Genomic DNA, 22,556 nt, shown 5'->3' on the forward strand with positions numbered 1-22,556 from the left:
TGCAAACTTGGGTCTTCCATAGCCTCAAGTCGCCTCTGCAGAGTTCTCACTTCCCCCTTAACCTACAATACAATACTTATATTAGTACCGGAAAGCTGAGAATCCTTGTGCAAACTTGGGTCTTCCATAGCCTCAAGTCGCCTCTGCGGAGTTCTCTCTCGAACTTCCCCCTTAACCTACAATACTTATATTAGTATTGGAAAGCTGAGAATCCTTGTGCAAACTTGGGTCTTCCATAGCCTCAAGTCGCCACTGCGGAGTTCTCTCTCGAACTTCCCCCTTAACCTACAGTACTTTTATTAGTACCGGGAAGCTGAGAATCCTTATGCAAACTTGGGTCTTCCATAGCCTCAAGTCGCCACTGCGGAGTTCTCTCTCGAACTTCCCCCTTAACCTACAGTACTTCTATTAGTACCGGGAAGCTGAGAATCCTTATGCAAACTTGGGTCTTCCATAGCCTCAAGTCGCCTCTCAACTTCCCCCTTAACTTACGGTACATATATTAGTACCGGGAAGCTGAGAATCCTTATGCAAACTTGGGTCTTCCATAGCCTCAAGTCGCCTCTCAACTTCCCCCTTAACTTAAGGTACATAATATGCATGTACAGGCCCTGGACATACTGTGTCCTGTGGGGCCAATGGGCGAGACATCAGGTCTGCACCCACTTCACCACTACCCTGTCTCTCAACTGACTCAGAGATTACAGGTGTGGTTATAAATGGCACAGGAAGGGCATGTCCCTGAGTAGTGGCGATACTTTGGCACACACTGCAGGAACGGACAAAACTATCTATGTCCCGTCCCATCCCTGGCCAGAAAAAGTCAGCTCGGATACGGCCCTGGGTCTTCCTTTTGCCCATGTGACCTCCTGAGGCTGAACAATGACCCCATTCTAACACTGCTAGGCGGTACTTTGCGGGAACGACAAACTGCAGTCGAACCTCGCCCTCGGGTGTTCGTGACTCACGGTAGAGCCGTCCTTGTTTACGAAGGAACTTGGCTCGACCTCCCCGTGAATACTTTATCACTCGACCCTTTTGTTTGTTCCGCACGGTAGCAAGTGTCGGGTCAGAATGTTGTTCTTGTACAACAAGTTGACTGCACATCAGATCTTGCGGCGATTCAATGATCACTGGGGTGACACAGTCTGGAGCCTCAGTCATGGCTCGTGTCACCGCAGCAGCCGAAGTCTGAGTAGCGCCATCGGAGCAACTATCCTTGACTCCATTAATATTGCCTACTATTAAGTCAAATAGAGGCTCTGGCATGACAACTGCAAGTGTCATACCAGTATAAAATGGAGATGCCACCTGGATACATGCCTCAGGGAACAATCTCACTGATCCATCAATAAGCTTTGCATGGATCTGTCGACCTGTATACTGCTCAGGCCGAACTAAACTCTGCTTAACACAGCAACCTGAGGAACCATTGTCTCTCAGGACCTTCACAGGAATGCCTCCCACAAACCCTGGCTGAACAAGGAAGGTACTGTCACCTGTGGGAGGGCCTGTGGAGGAAGCAGCTAGCCACTCATGAGGCTGCTGAATTGATGTGGCAAACATTGTGCCTTGAGGGTTATATTGGGAAGATGGAACATTGGCCATCTGTGGAGGGGAGTTCACTGTCACTGTGGGACTAGTGAACTGTGGGGAAGTACCCACACTGGTAGGGACGTGACCACCGTGCTGCTGCTGAGGAATGAAGGCTGCATTTGCTTCCTGCCTCTTTTGAGCTGGTGGTGAAAAGGTTTGTCCCGACGGTCGGTTGCGTGGCTGATACTGCTGCTGGTTAGGGTACTTGTTGTACCTCTTCCACTCAGGTTTCTGAGTGTTTTGCCCCTGGTCCTTCCACTGTGGTTTTGGACCTTGGCCATTACTCTGAGAACGGCCTTGGTGCTGGGATTCAGTCTGAGACGGCTTCCCAGACTTGGCAGTATCTTTTCTGCTCCAGGTGTTTTGCTTACGAGCTTGATACCCGTATGCAGTAAAGAATGCGTCAGCCTTCTCTGCCATTTGGCTGGCATCTTTCACCTGGCAGATCTTAAGCTGTGCTATGAGCTCAGCAGGCCACGACCTCTCTAGCTGTGTACGCAGCATAAGGTCAATTATCCCCTCACGCGTGGAAGGAGTTTCATCTTTCTCCATCCACTCATTTAAGTAAGCTGTGAGACGATCAAGGAACTGAACAGCTGTCTCCTTGTCTTGGAGACGAGCTCGCATGAACTGAACTTTGGCGTCGTCTACTGTGAGACCATACGCCTTAATGAGTGCAGCTTTCATCATCTCATATGTGAGATTGTCTCCACGAATTCTGTGGAGAATATCGAGGGCAGGGCCCTCAAATAGGCTAAGAAACTGAAGCCGCATAGCTGCCTCATCCAGTTGATATAAGTCTGCCATGTCCTCAAAACGAGCTATGTACGGCTCGATTCGCTCGCTTTCCTTGTATGAAGGAAGCTTGATGCGTGGGGTCGCTAGGACATGTGCAGGGAGAACGCTCGTGGAGCTTAGACCAACTGCACCAGACGTGTCTGAAGCCAAGGAATCTCGCTTGAGCTTCAGCACTTCAAGTTCATGTTCTCGTTCTTTGTCTCGTTGTTCACGCTCGTATTCGCGCTGTTGTCGCTCTTTTTCTAACTCGAGCTCGCGTTGTTTCTGCTCGTGTTCGCGCTGTTCTCGCTCGTATTCGCGCTCTTTCTCACGCTGCTCTTGTTCATAAGCACGCTCTCTTTCACGTTCCTCACGCTGTTCTCGCTCGTATTCGCGCTGTTCTCGCTCGCATTCGCGCTGAATCTTACGCTCTTCACGGGCATCATTCTCGCGCTGCTGCTCCTGATTATGCCGTGAGAGTATATACTCTTTAATTTCGGTTGGGTCGAAAAGACCCATTTCTTTGGCTTCCTGTAAAAATACAGTAGTAGCCATGGCGCTAATTTATTAAGCAAACCGAAATTGAGTACTGACTGCTTAGCGACGAATACTAATGACACAAGTAAAGAGTACAGACACAAGCTAGTGGTGACCAGTCTTATCTAGTTAACTGGCAAAAATAAATCAAAAATGTAAATGACTGGGAAGACTCAATAATAAACACAATGGGTACGCCGACTTCCCAGGAGCGAATAAAATCGTCTGGCGTTACCAAAAATAAACGAGTTAAGTACTCTATTGATTTATAAAGCAAAAACTCACTTGCTAAATTAACGGTAAACACCAGTAAGCTTGTGCCTATAAACTTTAATGATAAATACCTAAATATGAATGAGTGAGCACTATCTCGTGAATAGCTTTAGAGCTAGGAGTTAATATCCTGGCGAGGTCGCCAATTGTCACGGGGTTTTTTTTAAAATAGATCTGTAATTTTGATATAAATGGTTAAATATTATTTAATTTGATAATAATATTCAATAATATTGAAGAGCAGAGACAATGATTGTCTTGCTACATCAAGCAACGATTACTTTACGCTGGCTTGTGCACGATTCTCTAAGAACGAGAATTTATAAACTTTCTCAACAGTACACAGCAGAGACTAATTACTCACAATTGCTGAATTACTGTACTGTTAGCCTCTGGAGAAAGTTACATCACCCCTGACAATAAATAACTAATACTAATAATAATAACATCAGGTTCTTGCTGATGCATTAACTCCTGGCACAACGGATTTTAAGTTAATACAAGACTGGTCTAAGTACCAGTTATGAAGGCAAACGTTTATGCAAGCTAGGAGCTATATGGGAAATAAGCTTAATAATGGAGAAATGAAACAAGATTTTTACTCTACATTAAGCTCAAGAAATAGAACTGTTAAATTTATTAATCACAAAAGAATAAATTTAACGTTACATTTCAAATCAATTAAATGAGACGCACTCGCTCACTCACACAGAAGCTAAATACTTACGCCTAGGAAAAACACCTTAACTAAACTCTTAAGACTACAAAATACACAAAGGAAATACTAGTCAATGAATGCGGTGTATCACCCAAAGCTGGAGAACTAAAGGTGGGAGCTTGGAGAAACTGTAAGTGGAGTTTGGGTACTAGCTGACCTCTCGCACTGCTGCACAGGTCCTGTCTCCGTCACAGCAAACACTAAACTGAATTCAAATACATTGAATGGGCAGGACGCAAGGCGTGGCTAACGGTTGAGGGAAGCAGAGGCAAACGATAAAGAAATAATTGTATCGCTCAGTAGCGCACTTAGTGACGTGCATTAAATCGGTCACTTTTTGAAAACGGTGACGAATTATTTGAAAAGTATACCCCGAAATGGAGAGAGAAACGGTTAACTGAGCGATACACAGTGAGTTTTCCACTATTAGTTCGTGGCTTCTCACAAAAAAGGAAATGTCGCGAATTGATTCGTGACAGTCATACCTAACCTGTATGCAAAGTTTGAAGATGATCCGTTTATTGATTCAGAGATTATTGATGCAAAGACTCACAGGTAAGTAAATAAATAAATAAACGCCGACGATCACACACATCCCTTCCGCAGTGAATTGTAGGCGGGGTGAATAAGTAGAATGAAGAAAGGATGTGTACAAGGTGCCAATATGATTATTATTCCATATGCTTATGATATTGCATTGTTATCAGTCACAACAAGAAATGAGCACTTTAGACAAACAATTTAGTATAAATCGCAAATATTAAGCAGTAAAAGAAAAACTAAATGCCTGATATTAGGAAAGAAAGGCAGAGACAATAATGATGGAAAAATACGACTTGGAAATGATGTAAGTTGTTTACATATACAGTATATATAGACAGACTGATAGATAGATATAGATATATATACATATAGATAGATAGATATAGCTATAAATATAGATAGATAGATACATACATAGACAGATTGATAGATAGGTAGATAGACATATATAGAGAGATAGGTAGATAAGATATATATATATATATATATATATATATATATATATATATATATATATATATATGTGTGTGTGTGTGTGTGTGTGTGTGTGTGTGTGTGTGTGACATCATATTATTATAAATGATTCACGTCAGGGGTCCTCAAACTGGGGCTCGTGAACCCCCAGGGGTTCACAGAAGGGTTTCCAGGGGGTACTTTGATGATTTACGAAAATTTAAGTCTACTGAGAGAGAGAGAGAGAGAGAGAGAGAGAGAGAGAGAGAGTATGGTATTCTAAATGTGTACTGGTAGGCTCACGTTCAGATAGCAGTCAGCTAGCTGCGACTGATGCTCGTACTCGTTGCCTCACTGTCTCCAAATATTTTATTTTGTATTCGTAAGTGGGGTATATTCATAATGTTTCTCATTGAGTGTTGTTGTTTTTGATGATTCAGTGTTATGGTAAAAAAAAAATTCACTTCTTCTTGCCCCACGAAGTGAACTGGGTGGACCTTATAGTACTTTTTACCTTGAATTCAAATATGTTTGTTGAATTTTTCCATCAGGCATAGCTTTTTTTAAGTTACATAACAATTAAATCTTACAATAAGTCTATATTACTACGTCATAAAAAAGGCTGGTGTTACACTTGAAAAACATATCTCTAAGATGTAAAAGTATATGATATATCGGTTATATTTGGCCTCAGGAACATCCCTTTTTATTGCCCAGCAGTAATCTGCAAACAAATAGGGTCTGCACTTTCTTGGTACCGCTTTTCCATGTCTAAAATGTCCTGGTGAATGCTTTCGCCGTGGTCATCACTGACTGCCCCAAGATTTTCCGGGAAAATTCTAAGTGCTCGTCCAAAAAGTGGATTTTTAGACTTACAGTCACCCCAGAGTTTTTATGATGTCAATAGGTCTTTTACAACATCACAGTAGTTTTCTGGTCTATGATTTTCCAAAAAAATCTTTGTAAACTCGTAAATGACAGCCATGCAGTATTTTCAACTTTATTTAGCTCTTCATCGAACTTTTCATCTCAAAGCAGTTCCCTGATCTGTGGTCTCTACAAAAGTACCTCCTTGATTGTTGCATCACTGAGTCTAGGGAATTTATTCCTCAAATATGTGAATCCATGGCCAGTTCTATCCATACATTTGACTCAGTTCTTCATCAACCCGAGCTTAATGTGCAAAGGAGGCAGATAATTTTCTCAGGATCAACAAGAGGAGGATTTATGACATTCTGCTTCCATGGAGTCAGTGCTTTCGTTTTGGCCACATTTTTTTTTTTTACATAATGATTTTTTTTTTTTTTTTTTTGCCCCGGCTGTCTCACTCACAGAAGAAACAACAGAACTTCGTGTAACTAAGTTGCATTCCGAATAAAAGTGCCTCAACCTTTAGGTCGCCACATACATCCCATTTAAAGTCGTCATACATATTTTTTTCTTCCAAAAGGAACTTCATGTCATAATACGACTCCCCCCGTTAGCTGCGTGAGCCAGAGGAACGGAGGGGAACTTATTTCCGTTGTAGAGTAGGACCTCTTTCAAGCTTACTTTTGATGAGTCAATAAACAAGCGCCACTCATCTGTGTTATACTCGTGGCCAAGTCCCTCCATAAAAGAACGAACATCATTGCAAAACACCAGACCATTTTCAAGGGGGAAAATTCTTTGAGAACGTCATAACGATCACGACAAAAACAAACATTAATTTCTTTCTGGAGCAGATTCCAGCCCTTTAACCTGGAACCAAAAAGTTGGGCTTGCTTCTTAGACTAATTTAAATCACGGATGACATCAAGATCTCTTTGACTCAGCAAATGTGGTTCACTTGAAGAACAGCTTGCTTCACATGTTGGATCCATATTGTTTTCTATTTTGTCTACTATCTTATCACCAGACTCTTCGTCACTCAGTGTCATGTTTCTTGAAGGCTCGGCACAGGTAATTCTTGACTGCGAGGCACTGGCCTCATAACAGACGATAAATTAGGTTATTTAACAGTATGCTTGGATTTGGATGATATACGATTTATTTGGAGGGTGAAGTGCTTGAAAGGGTACAGCAGGGAAGAAAGGTTGCTGGTTCCTTGAAAGCAGTGATAGGAAACAGGGAAGTGAGCATGGAAGTAAAAAAGTTACTACATGACAGTATTGTGATACCAACTCTAACGTACGGAAGTGAAGCTTGGACATTGTTGGAAGGACACAAGTCAAGAGTGAGAGCAGTGGAAATGAGTTATTTAAGAGGAGCCTGTGGAGTCACGTGGAGAGACAGGCTGACGAATGAGGATATAAAGGAACGTTGTGGTGTGGATGTGGATGTGATAGGAAGCGTTGTGAGGAACACACTGAGGTGGTTTGGCCATGTGGAGAGGATGGAGGGTGAAAGACTGACAAAGAGAGTGTATGTGAGTGAGGTGGAGGGTGGAAGAGGGAGGGGGAGACCGAGGATGAGATGGAGGGATGGGGTGGAGAGGTATATGAGAGAGGGGGGTTTGAGTTGGGAGCAGGGCAGTGAAATGGCGGGGGACAGGGCGACTTGGAGGCGATTTGTTTGTGGCCACCCCAAACGGGATTGAGGCGTCTGGCAATAGATAGATAGATAGACGATTTATTTGTAAGGCAGAAGTAACAATCCGAAGCATGATCTTTGGGTTCTCTCCAAACCGTAGGAATGGCACAAGGCATACAGCATGAACCCTTTGCCCATGCTGTGAGTAGCCTGACACGTGTGACATAACAAATATGGGGAACCCATCTTTTATCCTGGTCACTCACTTTACAACCAAAGTAATGTGCATAGCATTTTTTAATGAGGGGCATTAAAAGTTGTTTTTGCTATATGAATGTCATTTCACCGCAGATGTAGCAGAAAGAATTTGAAGTATTTACAGTTTCTTTGCATTATGATGGTGGATTGGGAATCAACACAAAACTTGAATATACAGTAGCACAATCTGTCAGCAGAGTGGAAAAAGCACTGTTTACACATTGAGTTGTAACCTGCAACGGGCAGAGAATTGCTGCTGTGGGCACTGTTTGAAGTAACATGTCCAGTAGTGTTTCTGCTAGCCCTTAATGACTCATTTATCTAGGCTTGTGCTTTCAAAAAGAAGCTATTGCACCTCACAACCAATGATAATAGCTGTTTGTTGAACTTCTTTTTTTTCAACTGCGCTGGTACATATTTGCTTTACGCAATGATATGTGAGTATGATGGAACAAAAAATAATAATAATAAAATGAGTTATAGAGAAATTCTGAAAACGTATTTGGATTCAGCGTGGAAAAATACATAAGAAACAAATACTATTTTCGATGGGAAGAAATCGTTGTTGACCAGTGATCGAATATCATTGTTTAGTGGTACTGATATGACTGTATGAAGGTCTTTCTGCTCTGTGATCTTATGACGGTGGCGATATGACTATCTCATGGTTTTATATGTGTGTGGTGTGTGTGTTTATTTTTTATCATATGTTGATGGCAATATTACAGCCTCGTGTCAGTGTCAACGATTTAATGTATGGTGCTTATTGTTAAGCCTTTTTCCCTACAATTACAGATACTATTATGGATTTTTCAGTGAAGGAACTTCAGAATGAAAGTTACATTCAGTAAAGTTTCAGTTCTATTGTCAAAAATCACTGTGAATTTCTAGTGTTATATATTCCACAAACTTTTATCACAGGAGTGCATGAAACCAAGCTTCCTTAAGGGACAAGTGAATCCGAATCTGAAAAGTAAGAATCTGCCTTCTTCAAGCAAAAGGAAGAGGGACTGAACTGAGCCCGCTTTTATCGTTCGGGACAGTTTAGTCAGCAAAATGAACCAGGTTTACGTGCATTGTACACTCGAAAGCACTAACTTCTCCTCCCTGATAGCCGGAGTCGCAGCCAGTGAGCAACTAGGCGATTGAACACCCCACACCCACCGCCCCTCCCCCAACCCCTGTGTAAACGTTACTAGATAGATGTGGAACGGCCAAAGCTGGTGATTTTACAATGTATAATGATTTTTATAGACAATTAGAATCAGTAAGGGTAGGAATATATAGGCATGTGTATTACCGTGCTGTTATCCATAACATATGAAAAAGGCACGAAACTAAAAGAAGACCTAGAATGTATTACGTGTTATTGTCTATATACTTACGTCCTATATTATAATGTTACAGTTAAGTATAGTCTAGTGAACAGCATCTGTTGCAAGATATTATGTCTTCCCTCACACATTCACTCTCCCAGCTTCACCACCCTTCTCTCCGGGGTCTTATCAATCAGACGCCTCCCTTATCCTCTCGTCCCTCACTCCCACCCATTATTAACCAATGTAAACAAAGATAGTGATGAAATGATCCATCAGGTATTGATAATATTAATATTAGCATACACTTCTGTATTAAGCAACAACAAAACAGTAACATACAATACTTTGATATACCTGCCAACTATTTCATCCTGTTGTAAGATGTTACGTGACATAAGCACTGCAAGTTGGACATTGTGTTACAAGAACATACGGTTGTTTATCGTTAAAATAGGTTACGTGTGTTTTTTTAAATCCTTTAATTCATATTAACGAGGAAATTTAAGCCTTACATTATAAAGATGTAAGGTTTATGTTCCTGTCAATACTGCATTAACGAAACGAATCAGGGATCAGCTCTGACGAACCACAGACTCTGCTGTAACAAAAATATTCCGACCTCTCGTCGAAACAGTGACACAATATCATTATGTATACGGCTGAATGTGGGTCAATTGTATACATAAAGACACTGTGTCACTGTGGTGATGAGAAGTCGTAATACTTTCGTTAGAGCAGAGAGTTTGTGGTTAATCAGAACCGATCCCTGATTCGTTTCATTCATCCAATAATGACAGAGACACAATCTGGCCGCACTATGGAGTGGTACTACTACTCAGCTGCCAGGTTGTGTTAGGAAGGATACTGCCACCGTATTCCCTGCGCGTCGTAAAAGGCGACTAAAAGGGGCGGGGTGAGGGGACTAGGGACCCCCTCCTCTGTTTTTTAGTTCCTAAAAAGAGACAGGCCAGAGAAAGGGATGAGGGATTGAGTTATCCCCGTACCCTGAAGATTGGGTCATTGAATGTGCGTGGATGTAGTACGATTGAGGCTAAAAGGGAGGAGATTGGGAGAATGTTTGTGAGAAGAAAGTTGGATGTGTTAGTTTTGAGTGAAACGAAGATGAAAGGGAAAGGTGAGTTTATGTTTGGAAGTGTGAATGGAATATTGTCAGGTGTTGATAGAGGAAGGGCAAGAGAAGGTGTGGCCTTGTTAGTGAGTCCGGAAGTACAGCAGTGTGTGATTGAATGGAAGGAGGTGTCGTCGAGACTGATGTGGGTGAAAGCGAAATTTAAACGTGAGTTGTGGGTGTTTGTGAGTGCATATGGGCCTGGTAGTGAAAGGGATGAAGAAGAGAGGGAGTCTTTCTGCAATGATGTTGATGAGTGTCTGGAGAGTTTTGGAGCAAATGTGAATGTGGTAATGATGGGAGATCTGAATGCTAGAGTGGGAAATGTAGCATTTGAAGGTGAAGTTGGTATGCATGGTGTGCCTGGAAGAAATGAAAATCGGGAACGAATGATAGGGATGTGCGTTGAGCGAGAGATGGTGATTGGAAATACCCTGTTTGAGAAGAAATATTTATAAGTATACATGGGTGAGACAGGAGGGTGGAAGGGTTGTTGATAGAGCTTTGATGGACTATGTGGTTGTGTCCAGGAATGTAATAGGAAGATTGTTGGATATGAGAGTTCTGAGAGGGGAGGGCGGAGGTATGTCTGACCACTACCTGGTGGAGGAAAGGTTAAGAGTAGGTAAGAGATGGGTGAGAGCTAGGAGGGTTAGGTGTGGCAGGGAGGTTTTGAAAGTGAGTTGGATAAAAGAGAGAAAATGATAGAGTATCAGGAGAAATTGAAAGATGTGTGGAACGCAGTAAAAGATCACGAAAATGGCAGTGTGGAGGAGGAATGGCAGTTGTTTAAGAGTGCTGTGGTGGGGCATGCAGAAGAGGTGTGAGGTGTGAGACGTGTGGGTTGTGGTGTAAGAAAAGGAAGTGAATGGTGGTGCGAGGAAGTAAGTATGACTGTGGCTGAGAAGAGACTAGCATATGAAGTGTGGCTGCTGAGGAAGGATGAGGTCTCATACGAGAGGTATAAGGAAAAGAGGAATAGGGCGAGAAGGGCTGTGCGTGATGCTAAAGTGGCAGCAGATGAGAGGTGGGGTAGGCGGCTGACTGAGAATTTTCAACAGAATAAGAAAATATTCTGGAAGGAGGTGAAAAGGGTGCGAAAGGGAGAGAGTCTGGGAAGGAAGTGCGAGTAAAAGTAGAGGATGGAAGGATGTTAATTGAGATGGATGCAGTACGGAAGAGATGGGCAAAGTATTTTGATTGTTAAATGTAGAGGAGGAAAGGGTGGCTGAGATTGTGGCGGATGGAAGGGTGCAAGGAATAAATGTGTTGGGAGAGTTGAATGATCCTTTGATCACGAAGGAGGAAGTGGAGAAGGCAGTAAAGGAGATGAGAACAGGGAAAGCTGCAGGTATGGATGGGTGTGCTGTGGAATGTCTGAAGGGTGGTGGAGTGACTATAGATGACTCGTTAGTAAGATTGTTGAATGTGTGCTTTGTGAAATGTATGGTGCCAATTGACTGGGCAAGTGCTTGTGTGGTCCCATTGCATAAAGGCAAGGGTGATAAGTATGAATGTACTAGCGCTAGGAGTATAAGTCTCTTGATTGTTGTAGGTAAGGTGTATGGTAGAGTGGTAATTATGAGAGTTAGAGAGGGTACAGAGGGAGTGATTGGTGATGAGCAGTGTGGCTTTAGGAGAGGGAAAGGATGAGTGGATCAGGTGTTTGCTGTGAGACAAGTGTGTGAATAGTATTTAGCGAAAGGCAAGGATGTGTTTTGAGCATTCATGGGTTTAGAGAAAGCTTATGATTGAACTGATAGGGAGGCTTTGCGAACTGTTTTAAGATTGTATGGACTTGATGGTAGGTTACTAAAAGGGGTGAAGAGTTTTTATGTAAATAGTAGAGCGTGTGGAAGAGTGGGAAATGCTGTGAGTGATTGGTTTCCTGTGAGAGTGGGGCTGCGACAGGGATGTGTGATGTCGTCTTGGCTGTTTAATATTTATATGGATGGTGTTGTAAGGGAGGTGAATGCAAGAGTTTTAGGTGGAGGTCTGAGTCTGGTGAATATTGATTGTGAAGAGTGGAATCTGAAGCAGCTGCTGTTTGCAGATGATACTGCACTGGTGGTTGATTCAGAGGAGAGATTGAGACAGTTGGTAGTGGAGTTTGGAAATGTGTGAGAAAAGATATCATATTTTTCAAAAGGTGCTGTTCACTTTACTATAATTATTTGTAACATTGTAATATAGGACGTAAGTATACAGACACATAGTACATTGTAGGTCTTCTTTTATTTTCGTTCCATTCTCATAATTATGTTGATAAAAGCACAGTATTACACATTATATGCCTTTGCAGTATATACTTACCCCTACTGGTTCTAATTGTCTATAAAAACAATCATGACACATCGCTGAGTATGGCGATATACAATGAATTTATGCAGCTCAGAACAGGATGGTAAGCTGTAATAAGAAAAATCAATAGCTTAGAAAAATGTGTTAGGGAGCTTCTTTACCTGCCGACAATACTGACCCTGATGTTTGCACTACGTATCAATGGTGGAGATTTTAAGGATTTCGTGTTTTTCCATATTTTGCAGTTTTTACAAAAAATGAAGGCATTTCCCACGAAGTTTCTTTTTTTTTTCTAGACTCTAGGACATTCTTGGGATAATGTATGTGCGTGCACAACTTACGGAGTAATGCTTGTCTGTCAATTAGGGTTTCGAGGAAGAGTAAATAAGGCGAATCCAGAAACAAGGCATTTTCACTGCTTACTTCATAGATATGCTCCTTCATCTAAAACTCTCCCACCAAAGTTAAAAATATTACTTACTCGAATAATGTAAATACCATCAAGTCGAGCGCCCTAATATCATGACTTTTCCACTGTGCCAAGACTTTGGAGCAGATGAAGAATTGTTATTCTCCTTCATACCAAGGTTCACTGGTTGTCACAGAGAAATGTAGTATCAAGATAAGAGTCACTGAAGGAGCTTTCTGAATTCTTCATACGTGACATGACAAAGTCGCTCGAGTTCACCAAGAAATTGTCCGATAACCAGTGTCGTCAGAACCTGGCCTACCTGAAGGACACACTCTTGCGTCTAAACTCGTTAAACATATCCCTCCAAGCCGGTTTACAACAGTTATTGACTTTATGGACAAAGTATGATCATTCAGCACGAAACTGGAACTGTGGGAAGAAAAGGTAAAATACGAATATCTTAGCATGTCTGAACACCTTTGTGAGGGACTTGATAAAAGTAAAGGCACTGGACTAGAATTCGTGCACCTTGTGCAAATACCTCTTTCTTCCCTGCGATTGAAGCTGCAGTTTTATCACTTGAAAATGAGCGAGTTAGAATAAAAAATGATTAGAAATCCATTTAATTTTACTGTGTATCTTCTTCCAGATAACTTGCAAGAGTAATTGCAGGAGTTGGTGGAAAACTCATGCAAAATGAATTATACCCTGCATACCCCACTGTAGCTGATGATTCTATGAGGTCTTTGCTAATGATCCCCAGTACTTATCTATGTGAGCAAAGATTTTCATCACTGTTGAACATGAAACTAACACTGGATGGCTTAATGTGGAGCATGACTTTCAAGCCTATCTAATACTGCTCCTTGAAATGAGAAACTTATTTGCTCAAAACAGGCACAACCCTCACACTGAAATGAAATACTGACTGTATGTATGTACAGTATGTTCGTGTTTAATAAGGCGTGTACGTTGTTGATGTGTATATATGGCTGTTTGTGCGTAATAGGGCGTGTACTTTGCTCATGTATAATATGTATGGTTGTGTGTAATAATGCTTGTGCGTTTCTGATGTGATGGAGGTATGTTTGGTGGAAGTGAAATAGTTTCACTTTTGTGTATTGTAGTATCACTCTACACCGATTACGATGTTAATACTTAATTCCTTAATAAAATAATTGCAGTTCCGACTATTTGACAATAATCTTTGTTATACGATTGTATAATGAATTAGGGGTAAATTATTAGCATTCTGTATTCAGTGCCACATGAATGAGGGTATGGGTAGATGGTCTGGTAACTCAGGGGTTACATGGTGGGAAGATAAGGTTGAGAAGCCATGATCTAATTGATGAACAAGATTGTGTTGCTAAATGAAATCAGTTTTATTTTGTTTAAATAGCATATTTATAGATTTTAAGTAAGTGACTCCAGAGTCTGGCAATAGATGGAGGGACTCCAGCATCTCTTATTATTTTATTTAAGTCGTATTGTAAATCAGAATATGGTCTTGGCCTGTGGAATAATAAGGGGACATTTACATCAGATGATAGAAAAAATTAAACAGCTTGTTCAAATGCATTTAAAAAGATAATTGGTGTTCCATCATATGCAAGCTTTCATACAGTTGCAGAGTAGTTTAATCAACTCTTGTTTACGCATCATGTTGGTCTCTTTATGGCAAAGTATTTTAAGGGAGTAATTCTATCAATTTCCAGTCGCCTTAATCCCACAAAGGGTGGCCAATGTCGTTGAGTTAGTTCTTTTAGGAGGAGGGGCACTAACCCTCCGCCAGCCCTATTGTTGACACGTAGAGAACACTTACAGTATGGGTTGGCTATATGGTTGCCACGCAGCTTTGTAAGTGGTTTCCTGACTTACAGGTAATCGTGAGGCAAGTCACCCGAAAAGGAAAAAAAGTAATACAATTTGACAGGAAAGATGAAAGAAATAGGAAGAGAGGAGGGCAGCCACAGAATGAGAATAATAAAGGAGAAGAAAGAAGTAGGCAGCACTACATCAAGTGAGTGATTGATGATCGCCACCACCGATAATAATTTTAGTCCATTAATTTACCTTAATATAGCAATGCAGACAGAAGATTATTTATTTGATAATGTACGGACTTTGTTCAACAGTGTATGTAGCGTCGACACGAACAGTGAATAATTAGATGTGACACTCTCCGGGATTTGGTTAGTACAAAAACACGAAATTCAAAGGGAACCATTTTTACGATTTACGTCATACATATCTTAAACATGCAACAAAACGTATCTAGTGTATACAGTTACCTCCATCAGTTAATATATATACCGGTATATACATATACGTATCTATCCAGTCATCATCCAGTCCTATGCAGCCCTATTAGAAGCGTAGAAGCCCAGGGCTGGGCAAGTTGGTCCTAACATTTAAGATGAGAGAGGCCAGCCTCACTCATTCCTGAGTGGCATTTCATGAGCAATAAACTCAAACCACGCCAATTGGAGTACCTTAATTATCCACTAAAACGCCAGGCGCCGAGTAAACAACCATATATATATATATATATATATATATATATATATATATATATATATATATATTGTTACGTTGTCCGCCTTTCCGTTCCACGAGTGCAGCCGTTACAGCTGGGCTAGGGGGATTATGCAGTATGTATCCGCGTCATTCGCGGAGTTTATATTAGCGAGTGTTACAAGTTCTTTTGTTTCTTTCGTTCCTGCCACTGAGGGCAATTTTATTTAATACCATGCTGAGAATGCATCTGATTATTTTGATTGTCTTATGTGAGCTACCAGTATATTTAATGATGTTTTGCTTGCATTAGAAGTACCAGTTTATTGTAGAGAGAGAGAGGGGCACGAATATAAGTTCTTATTAATTAATTTGATTATGCGTTCGCGCTTGGCCGTGCGCGAGCCTTGATCAGAGGCAGTATCTTCCCAGCCAGCTTTAGTATCGGGTGTTTGTATACTCTCGCTCTCTCCCCAGTTATTTTTATGCCGAGCTGGCGTTTTCATTTAAGTTTATTTTTATTCCTTTTGTTGCTGACTGAGGGAAGTAGATATTTTATTTGTTTTTGTGACCTTGTTGTCTTTGGAGGGCCAGTTTGGCTCACCGTGGTTTTCTCGCTGCCTTTGTTAACGTTCCCCAACACACGTACATACACACACACACCCCTAACCCCTACACAGTTAATCCCATCTCTTTGCTCAAGGCTAGTGAGAACCATCGTGAGCTATTAACTGCGTTCCCCCTTGGACACGGGTTAAGTAGAAAGTCGTCACCACCGGAAGTAAGTGGGAGGTGTTCCTGTATACTGTCTCGGGCGGTATTACTTCCGGTAGTGGCGATAGTAGGCTAGATCTATAGGTAGGCTGTTCCGTTTTATTATCAAAGTACAGAGTGTTGCGTTCTTAAGTAAGTACCTTTCCGTTGCGCAGTTTTTCTCTAGTTTGCGGAGTGTCAGTGCCGGGGTCTGCGTTATTTTTGCAACGCAGTGGAGGCCGATCATCTAAGGCTGACTTGTTGTCTTTTTTGTAATAACCCCGGGCTGGCGCCACCGTAACAGTGGCGACCTCGCCAGGATATCCTAACAGTGCCTTTCTTGCTAGGATATCGTTACCTTGGCGTTCTCTGTGCTTTGAGGTGAAGTTGTTGTGTTTGTAGTTTCTCAGTCAGCATTAGTATTTCATTATTGAGTACTGCCATTGATTTGTCGCCATGGAGTCACACGTGTCTACACCAGATCGCGTACGTGCTGAGTCACCTGTGGATATGGAACAACGAGAGGCACATAGCAAAGGTACTCCCCGTGTGAGCCCTGAGTTTGACTATGGGGCTGAGCTGCCTCGTTTCGCTACCCCACTATTACCATCTATGATGCCGCCGAGCCAGTTTAGAGCAGTTCCCCCAGGTATGTCTAGTGCTTTCCCTGGAGTTGTTCATTCCACTCCCATATACCCTGGAGTCTTGTCACCGGAGGCTCAGTTGCAGTTGGAGTTAAAAAAGATGGAGATGCAGCGTGCAAAAGAAGAGAGGGAGATGGAGATGCAGCGTGCAAGAGAGGAGATGGAGTTGCAGCGTGAAAAAAATGCGATTTGAGCTGGAGAAGACTCGCTTGGAGGTGACTGCTAATAGACCAACTTCAGATACCCAAACCTCAGGCCGTGCAGAGGATAGGGAGAGTTGGTTCTCAAGGAGTCTAAAATTAGTGCCAGCATTTGATGAGTTGAAGGTGACAGAATGGTTTGTTAGATTTGAGAAGAAGGCTAGGGAGTTTGAGTGGCCAAGGCAGCGCTGGGTGGGGTTGGTATCTAATGTGCTGAAGGGAAAAGCCTTGGAAGTGTATAATAGGTTGAGCCCTGAGGATGTAAATGATTATGATGAATTTAAAACAGCCATCCTGAAGGCATATGAACTTAGACCAGAGGCTTATCGGTTGTTGTTCCGTGGTGCTCGGAAAAGGCCTGCTGACACCTATATGGCCTACGCTAGGTATCTGGAGGAGAGGTTAGACGAGTGGTTGCTGAGTGAGAGCGCCACTTCGTATAACGAGGTGCGTGAACTGCTTTTGATGGAACATTTTACCAACATGGCTGACAAAGAAATTGGTGTTAAAATTAGGGAGAAGAGATTCAAGACCGTGAAGGAAGCAGCGACGTGGGCTGATGACCGGGTGTTTGCCTTGCGGAGTATGGGGGTCAAGTATGCTAATTTTCAGTATTCCAGGGAGAGGACTGTGAGTGGCCCTGCCTGGGATAAATCTCCCGTGAATCAGTCCAAGGGAAGTTCAGAGGAGAAAAAGAATTCAGGGAGAAAGAGCCCTGTATCCAGTTCGAAGCTAGTTTGTTACTTTTGCAAACAGAGTGGGCACATCAAGCCTAACTGCCCTAAGTGGAAGGCCTCCCAAAATGCCAAACCAGTGGCACTAGTTATAGGTTCGAGTCAGGTGAACGAGAGGAGTTGGGAGAGTGGTAACGGTGAGGGAGAAGTCTGTGGAAAGCTGGAGTGCAGCCGGCTGTGCTCGCTGCCAGCTCAGGCTGAAAAAGTTACCCAACATGCTACGCCACCTCCGGATGAACTGCCTCAGAAATCGTCCCTAGACTGGTGTAAACCTTTTATGTGTCACGGCACAGTGAAAATTCATGGGATCAGTTATCCAGTTACTGTGGCTCGTGATACCTGTGCACAACAGTCTGTGTGCAGAAACGTGACTGGAGGGCCTGTAAACTCAGGGAAGTATGTGCTGTGTAGAGGCATGAACTCAGATGAATACTATGATTATGTTCATGTGGAACTCGATTGCCCCATTGTTCAGGCTGCAGCTCAAGTAGCTGTTGCTGATGTAATGCCAGTAGAGGGGATTGATTTTCTGCTGGGGAACGACCTGGCTGGAGAGAAAGTATTTCCATCTCTTCCCCCACCAGTTGTTGTGGCAGAGAAGTGTTTTGACGCCCCAGAAATTGGTATTGAAGTTGATGCAGAAGTGGAAGCCATTTTCCCGGTCTGTGCAATTACAAGATCTATGGCACAGGTTGCAGCCCGGGAGGAAGAACTGGTGAAGTCACAGGTTCTTGGGGTCGACTGTGGTGAGGCAGGGCCACCAATGGAGGAACCTAGTGAGCAGAGTGTTGCTGTGGTGGGTGAGGAGAGTGGGAATGCGTGCATGGGTGCCGCCCCACTTCCCACTCAGGACACTAGAGGTGGTGCTGAGTGTGTCTGTGTGGAGACTGAACCCAGCCCATCGACTGAATTAGGAGAATTTCAGGACGCTGGGGTCGACTGCAGGGATGGAGGACCACCGTCAAACGCGCCTGAGGAACAGAGTGTCACTGTTGAGGGTAGAGGTGATGATGATGTCAGTGTGGAGTCTGACATTCCTCCCCCTGTCGAGTGTACTAGAGGTGACGCTGAGATTGATCGCCCTTCGCAATCCAGTGTCCCGACCATTCCCTTATCTCAGTCCTCAGTAGAGCTGGCGGGTGTTGGGCCAGCAGAATTGAGGGTGAAGCAACAGGATGTAACATTAAAGCCCTTGTTTGCTCGAGTAGGGGAAGAAAGAAGTATGGAGTGTGGTAAGAAGGAGTTCCTGTTTAAAGACTATGTTTTACATCGCCGATGGACGCCCACTGGCGCCACGGTGGATGGAGGAGTGGGTGAGTTAGTGCAGGTGGTGGTGCCTGTGCAGTATAGGGTGCCGTTAATACAGTTAGCACATGAGGGACCTTTAGCAGGTCACTTGGGAAACAGGAAGACAGTGCAGCGCTTAAGATATAACTTTTGGTGGCCAAGTATGCCGGAACAAGTTGCTGCGTACATCAAGAGCTGTCACACGTGTCAGATAGTGGGCAAGCCTAATCAGGTTCTTCCTGTGGCCCCTTTGACTCCCATTCCTGCAGTTGAACCTCCGTTTACCCGGGTAATCATTGATATCGTGGGCCCTTTACCTCCTACTTCTGCTGGAAACAAGTATTTGTTAACCATAATGGATGTTACAACGCGATACCCAGAGGCTATACCAATCAGAAGCATGCAGGCGAAGTCAGTAGTCAAGCAACTTATCCTGTTCTTTACTCATTTTGGCCTGCCCAAGGAGTTGCAGTCAGACCGTGGAGTAAATTTTACATCTAATTTGTTTAAGCAGACAATGACAGAGTTGGGCATCAAACACATTTTGTCCAGTGCCTACCATCCGCAGTCACAAGGTGCCCTGGAGAGGCATCATCAGACCTTAAAGACAATGCTGCGCACCTTCTGCTATGATAGTGGAAAGGATTGGGACTTAGCGGTACCCTTTGTTATGTTTGCAGTGAGAGAGGTACCAACTGAGTCGTTAGGGTTTTCACCCAATGAGTTAGTGTTTGGGCACAGAGTTCGTGGTCCCTTGGATGTGGTGCGAGAGGCCTGGAGTAACAACAAATCTGGCAACCAGGAATCCATGCTTGACTATGTCTGCCGCACTCGGGAGAGACTGCATTGCGCTTTAGAGCTTGCCCGTGACCATCTAATCGGGGCTCAAGCGAAAATGAAGGCTCATTACGATAAGAAGGTCAGAAGTCGTGAGTTTAAGCAAGGAGATGAAGTTTTAGCACTGCTGCCCATGCAAGGAAAACCTCTGGCGGCTAGATTCAGTGGTCCTTATATTGTGAAGAAGAGAGTTGGGGAACTTGACTATCTAATTGTTACCCCAGATAGGCGGAAGAGTACTCAGTTGTGCCACATTAATATGTTGAAGCCATACTATCGCCCAGTTGATTCTCATTGTGGGATGACTGCTGATGTCTCTCACCTGGGATGTGAAGGACGGGAAAGAGAGGACGTGGCATCAAAGGGACGTGCTGTGAAGGGAGCTGTTGGTGCCGGTGATGTGAGTAGTGGACCAGGGTTACAGCCACAGTCCCTGGAAGGTGACTTTGGAGTGGATGTTGAGGGAACCAGGGATAAGAGCGCTCCTGTAGTTTTGGTGGTTGGTAGTGAGTTAGAGGAGCAGGAGGAAGTGCTTAGTTGTGGTGAGATGTTACCAGCTGACCTATGGGAGGGCAATGGTTATGCAGCTCTGGTGGAGAAATTGAGACACCTTGATCCAGTAAAGCAAGAAGAGCTGTGCAACAGATTATGGAAACATCCGAAAGTTTTTGGAGATTCACCGGGATTGACAACTTGGGCTACTCATGACATTGACGTTGGGGATAGTAAGCCTGTAAAATTAGCTCCCTACCGCATCAACCCTATCAGACAGAAAGCTCTCGATGATGAGATCAAGTATATGTTGGACCCTGGATTGATCAAGAGGAGTTTCAGTGAGTGGAGTTCACCAGTTACCTTGCAGCCGAAGCCAGATGGGAAGGTTAGGTTGTGTGTGGACTTCCGGAAAGTTAATTCACTGTCTAAGACCGATGCTTATCCTTTACCTCGGGTCGATGACTCCGTGGACAAGGTGGGAAATGCCACTTATATCACCAAACTTGACTTAGTAAAAGGATACTGGCAGGTCCCGCTGACGGAACGGGCTAAACAAGTGGCTAGCTTTGTTGTCAGTGGTGCAGTATATCAGTGCCAGGTGATGCCTTATGGATTGAAGAATGCTCCAGCCACTTTCCAGAGGCTTATGGATAAAGTGGTGGATGGCATACCCAATTGTGTCGTTTACATCGATGATGTCATTGTGTATGACACCAAGTGGGAGGAGCACCTTGATCATGTGGAAATGCTCATTAAGCGGTTGGAGGAAGCTGGCTTGGTAGTCAACTTAGACAAGTGCGAGTTCGTACGTGCTAAGGTCCAGTACCTTGGATTTGTTGTGGGACATGGGCAAGTGGCTCCACCTCGGGCTAAGGTGGATGCCATTTCCAACTTTGCAGCACCCCAGTGTCGCCGTGCCCTCCAGCGATTTTTGGGCATGATCGGCTATTACCGAAGATTCATTGGGAATTACTCCACAGTGCTTGCCCCTCTTACTGACATTGCGCAAGGATAAGAAGTGGCAGTGGACAGCCGAGTGTGAGCAAGCTTTTATTACGGTTAAGTCTCTGCTGTGCCACCACCCTATATTGCGTGCACCAGATTTTGACAAACCTTTTGTGCTGACAGTTGATGCTAGCCGAGTAGGGGTAGGAGCAGTGTTGATGCAGCCAGATGAGGGCCAGGTTGAACATCCCATATCATACTTCTCAAAGAAGTTTAATAGAGCCCAGAAGAACTATTCCGTCATAGAGCAGGAGTTATTAGCGATTATCCTGGCCCTGCAACACTTTGCTGTCTACCTGCCCCCTTTTGGCCCTGTGATCAAGATTTATTCAGACCATCATCCCCTGCAGTTTTTGAACAGGTTCAAATTTAAGAACCAGCGTTTGACCCGCTGGAGTTTGCTTTTGCAAGAGTACAATTTAGAAGTTAGGCATATTAAAGGGATTGATAACGTAATTGCTGATTGTTTATCCAGGGAGGGGTCAGGGTCTTGATTCGAAAATTTTGATCCAGGGCTCAAAATTTTCCCTTGGGGAAGGGCGTGTTACGTTGTCCGCCTTTCCGTTCCACGAGTGCAGCCGTTACAGCTGGGCTAGGGGGATTATGCAGTATGTATCCGCGTCATTCGCGGAGTTTATATTAGCGAGTGTTACAAGTTCTTTTGTTTCTTTCGTTCCTGCCACTGAGGGCAATTTTATTTAATACCATGCTGAGAATGCATTTGATTATTTTGATTGTCTTATGTGAGCTACCAGTATATTTAATGATGTTTTGCTTGCATTAGAAGTACCAGTTTATTGTAGAGAGAGAGAGGGGCACGAATATAAGTTCTTATTAATTAATTTGATTATGCGTTCGCGCTTGGCCGTGCGCGAGCCTTGATCAGAGGCAGTATCTTCCCAGCCAGCTTTAGTATCGGGTGTTTGTATACTCTCGCTCTCTCCCCAGTTATTTTTATGCCGAGCTGGCGTTTTCATTTAAGTTTATTTTTATTCTTTTTGTTGCTGACTGAGGGAAGTAGATATTTTATTTGTTTTTGTGACCTTGTTGTCTTTGGAGGGCCAGTTTGGCTCACCGTGGTCTTCTCGCTGCCTTTGTTAACGTTCCCCAACACACGTACATACACACACACACCCCTAACCCCTACACAGTTAATCCCATCTCTTTGCTCAAGGCTAGTGAGAACCATCGTGAGCTATTAACTGCGTTCCCCCTTGGACACGGGTTAAGTAGAAAGTCGTCACCACCGGAAGTAAG

General features: G+C 43.4%; 1 protein-coding gene across 1 annotated transcript in view; it reads left to right on the forward strand.

Annotated features, from left to right (window-relative positions):
- Positions 1-22,556, forward strand: part of LOC145409341 (sodium-coupled monocarboxylate transporter 1-like) — a 150,041-nt gene that overhangs the window by 58,983 nt on the left and 68,502 nt on the right. The window lies entirely within an intron of this gene.

The sequence above is a fragment of the Coenobita brevimanus genome, chromosome 80 (genome assembly GCF_032717465.1).
Source record: "Coenobita brevimanus isolate Jiangsu-jjx chromosome 80, ASM3271746v2, whole genome shotgun sequence".
NCBI classification, from domain to species: Eukaryota; Metazoa; Arthropoda; class Malacostraca; order Decapoda; family Coenobitidae; genus Coenobita; species Coenobita brevimanus.